The following is a 5,000-nucleotide window of genomic DNA, read 5'->3' as shown; positions in this document are numbered from 1 at the left end:
TCAGTGATCACATTTGCATAGCCAAAGCCAAAGAACCAGGTGAATGTGAAAAACCATAGCATAGCCATAGCACCATCTGAATGTAATCTGTACGATCAGCAAAGGTTACATTACATTACATTACCTCAAAGGTATCAAAAGTACGTTTGTGGTGTGATTACAACACTAGCTCATGGCATTACATAGCTGTTACACCATTTACTCCATTGTACCTAATGAGATAGATAGACTCTGTGTGAGATCAATAGAAAAAGAATGAAAACCTGACAAGGACCCACCACAAACTTGATCCAACCAGTGCAAAGTTAGCTGATCATAAGACAAGTACACAAGTCTACTGGTTGCTCAGATAAGTTACTTGTGTTGGAGGGAAACCGTTTCTTTTTTTTAATTTTTATTTTTACTTTTGACACCTTTGCATTACATTACACTTAGATGACGCTTTTTTGACATTCAAAGCAACTACACTTATTTTTAAAGAAGAGGGTATTGGTTACAGTCCCTGGAGCAGTGTGGGGTGAGGTGCCTTGGAACAGGGCACCTCAGCCATGGAGTGTGGTGGGGAGTGGTCAGGGTAGGATTCGAACCTGCAACCCTCTGATATAAAGCCTGCCCACACTAGGCCACAGCTGCCCACAAGATGAGTATGCTATATGCAACAATAGCCGTACCAAGAAAATGTGTACTACCATAGCATAACATAGTACCAAGTGAATGTGTATGTACAATGAGTCCAATATGTATTTGATCCCTTGCAGTTTTTCCCGGTTTGCCCACTAATAAAGACATGATCAGTCTATACATTTATGATAATATGTATTCAAACATGGAGAGACAGAATATCAAAAATAAATTCCAGAAAATAACTTAAAATAACATATTTTAATTTATTTGTATTTAATTTAGGGAAATAAGTATTTTACCCCTCTAGCTAAAGAAGATAAAGTGCTTTGTGGCAAAGCCCTAGTTGTCTAGCACTGAGGTCAGATGCTTCTTTTAGTTGATGACAATGTTTGTGCATATAGTAGAAAATATTTTTGCCCATTTTTCTTTGCACATTATCTCTAAAACATTAATAGTTTGTGGCTGTAGCTTGGCAAATGGGAGGTTCAGTTCTCTCCATAGAATTACTATAGGGTTAATATTTGGAGACTGTCTAGGCCACTTCACGACTTTAATATGCTTCTTGTTGAGCCACTGCTTTGTTGCTTTGACTGTATGTTGTGTATTATTGTCATGTAGTCCAGCAGTTAACTGTCAAAATAGCCCAGAATAGTTCACTTTGGTATGCAAGCATGAAAATTGGCACGGATGTTCATTAGAATGTACTCTATCAGCTCAGGGCGTTGGCCACGCAAAAATCCAAGATGGCCGCCATTTTTCAAGATGGCCACCTTCTCCACTTCTAAATAAGTCTAGAATAAGTCTAGAATAGTTAAATTAGTGATGCCAGCATGTAATTTGGCAAAATTGTTCATTTGAATGTACTTTTTCAAAATATGGTGTTGGCCACGCAAAATCCAAGATGGCCACCATTTTTCAAGATGGCAACCCTCGCCACTCGCAAATAAGTCTAAGAATAGTTAAATTAATGATACAATCATACAATTAGGCACAAATGTTCATTAGAATGCACTCTTTCACAAAAGAGCATTGGCCACTCAAAATCCAAGATGGTCGCCATTTTTCAAGATGGCCACCCTGTTCACTTGTAAATAAGGCTAAGAATAGTTAAATTAATGATACAATCATACAATTAGGCACAAATGTCCATTCGAATGCACTCTTTCACAAAAGAGCATTGGCCACTCAAATCCAAGATGGCTGCCATTTTTCAAGATGGCTACCTCTCAACTTGTAAATAAGGCCAAGAAGTGTTAAATTAGGGATAGAATCATGCAATTTGGCACAAATGTTCACCAGAAAGAATTTCTGATCAATGATCAATTTTTGATCAATGATTTAAGCCTAGGAGCCCAACTGAAATATTCAATTTTCATATCAATCAAGTGAATACATGTGCATATCAAGTGTCAGTGACAGCTTGGATTATCTACCTCTATAAGGTCATGACAAATTAAAATGTATGCTGGTTTGTGTTCAGATATGTATATCTCAAGTCCTAGTGTACTATGGAGTGATGGGGGCCTCTATGCTTAGGAAAGTATGAATAATCAATATACAATACACCATACATACAGTATATTGACATATGCAAAATGGTAACATGTCTGTTTTATGTTCTACTTTGGCCTTTAACCTAGATGATATGTTGGCTACCTAACCACTTGATTTATTGATTGCTCATTATTTTTTATTTGTGGGTGTGGTCCTTTGTTTAAAACATGTCAGCCTCGCTTACTTCTCTCACACACTCAAAAAGTCTTTCAAAAACTTTAAACAACAACATGTGGAAATCCCATTGACTTTGGAGGGATACACCTGTCAAATTAGCCCAAACGTCATCAAGATACTGTACTCTACTGCACCGTACTGTATGCTACTGTACTGTACTGTACTCTACTGTACTGTAATGTGATATACTGTACTGTACTGTATGTGATAAACCATACTGTACTGTAGGCCCACTGTACTCTACTGTACCGTACTGTATGCTACTGTACTGTAATGTGATACACCATACTGTACTGTACCGTACTGTACTCTACTGTACTGAACTGTACTGTAATGTGATATACCAAACTGTACTGTACTGTACTGCACCGTACTGTATGCTATTGTACTGTACTGCACCGCACTGTATGCTATTGTATTGTACTGTACTTTACTATTCTCTACTGTACTGTACTGTACTGTATTGTACTGTGCTGCACTGCACTGCACTGTACTGTACAACTACATAGTAGAACTGAAACATGTGGAGCCTTCTGAGGTCATGTACAATATGATGCAAAATGGTGTAGTGGGAATGAGCTGTGTTACTATTACCACTCACAATCTATGGTAGACTATCCTTCCTCCCAGACTATTTGTGTGCCTTGCATATCAAGAAAATGAGTAATGAGTACCAGTAATGATTTACTTTTATAGTATATACCATATGAGAACTGTTGTTTTATATAGATATTTATCCTATGGGTAAGGGTGGCAAAGACCTATGGTACATGTTGTCCATCAGTGAAGTAGCAATTGTTAAGCAATTGTAGCAGTTGTGAAGTAGCAATTGAAGTACTCAATGATTATTGAGCTAACTGTCATACAACTTGTGACACAAGTACTAGGTGAAGACTTGAAAAGAAAACAATTTACCTCTGCCTACTTACTCAACACCTACTTAGAAATGATTTCCATTTAATTTGAACTGAAGACATACTGTGGCCTACATGTATATTGAGTAATCTGTAATACCATTCTAAAGATGACTGAAGTGCACTCACTATGTGCACAATGCTACTTGTGAAAATGTTGAATTAGGTGATCTTATGGGTTCTTCATACATATGGAGAGATCCTGTCCTTTACCCTCTCTCATACAAATACAAAATATCTGTTAATGAAATTAGAGGATGGAGAACCTGCTACCTTGGACATCATCTTGCACTGACACTTCCCCATTCAGATGCTGCTGAGTGAGCATTAGCAGCAGTCTATTCTTACCATAGTTTTAGTGTGGGAAATACTCATTTTAATTCAAACCAAGAATCTTCTCAAATCGTTCACAATGTTACATTTGCTGCCAAGCATGTAAGCACAGTATGCACACTATCACACATACTTTCACACTATGTACATTTTTGTAGTTTCATCAATCTGTCAAGCAGGCTACAACTGCCATTGCTTCATCTCTGCTGGGTTTGGGACTATATTAACATTGTCAGCTAAGTATAATGTCATGTACTAACAATGTAATGCATTACACAACATGACATTGTATATGACATGGTAGAATTATTTTTTTTCCCGATGGCTCCTAGGCTAGAATTACAGCTTAATACCCTAAAGACACACCATGCAAAGTTTGGTGCTTTTATCACTTCCGTAATGGTAAAACCTTTACAGACTCCACTAGTAATACTTCTAGTACCTTCTGCACTTTGCCTTTGTGGAGCACATACTCATTCTCACATTCACAGACCAGCTCTGGAGGCTGCCAAGAAGGCACCAATTGTTTGGGGTTTATGAGCGAAAGTGCTGTTTCTCTCTCTCTCTCTATGCATCATAAAGGGTGGCCATCTTGAAAAATGGCAGCCATCTTGAATTTTGTGTATCCAACACCATTTTTTTAAAAAGTGCATACAAAGACACATTTCTGCCAAATTACATGATTGCATCACTAATTTAACTATTCTTAGCCTTATTTACAAGTGAACAGGGTGGCCATCTTGAAAAATGGCGGCCATCTTGGATTTTGAGTGGCCAATGCTCTTTTGTGAAAGAGTGCATTCTAATGAACATTTGTACCAAATTGTGTGATTGTATCATTAATTTAACTCTTCTTAGCCTTATTTACAAGTGAACAGGGTGGCCATCTTGAAAAATGGCCGCCATTTTGGATTTTTGCGTGGCCAACGCCCTTAGCTGAAAGAGTACATTCTAATGAACCTCTGTGCCAATTTCTATGCTTGCATACCAAAGTGAACTATTTTTGGTCTTATTTGCTCCGCTAATGTTGGGAGATCCAAAAATGGCCCACCCTTCAGTGTAGTGGTGGAGGGAAGGACGTTTGCACTCAGGATTGCACATTACATGTCTCCCTCCATCCATTCGTTGACGATGTGAAGTTGTCCTGTGCCTTGGCCAGACAAACACCCTCAAACCATAATGATACCACTTCCATGCATGATGGTGAGGAGGGTATTCTTGGGATCATAGACAGCAGTACTCTTTCTCAAAACACATTGAATTGTGATAATGCCAAACAGCTTGATTTTGGTTTAATCTGCAGCACCTCAGTATCATATCCTAAACCAGTCTGATGTCCGTTGGCAAACCTCAAGTGGGACTGCACAGGTTCCCTCTGAAGTGGAGGTACCATGTGTG

This window comes from Engraulis encrasicolus, unplaced genomic scaffold (assembly GCF_034702125.1).
Source record: "Engraulis encrasicolus isolate BLACKSEA-1 unplaced genomic scaffold, IST_EnEncr_1.0 scaffold_32_np1212, whole genome shotgun sequence".
NCBI classification, from domain to species: domain Eukaryota; kingdom Metazoa; phylum Chordata; class Actinopteri; order Clupeiformes; family Engraulidae; genus Engraulis; species Engraulis encrasicolus.
The sequence above is the reverse complement of the archived record's forward strand: the minus strand, read 5'-3'. Positions refer to the sequence as shown.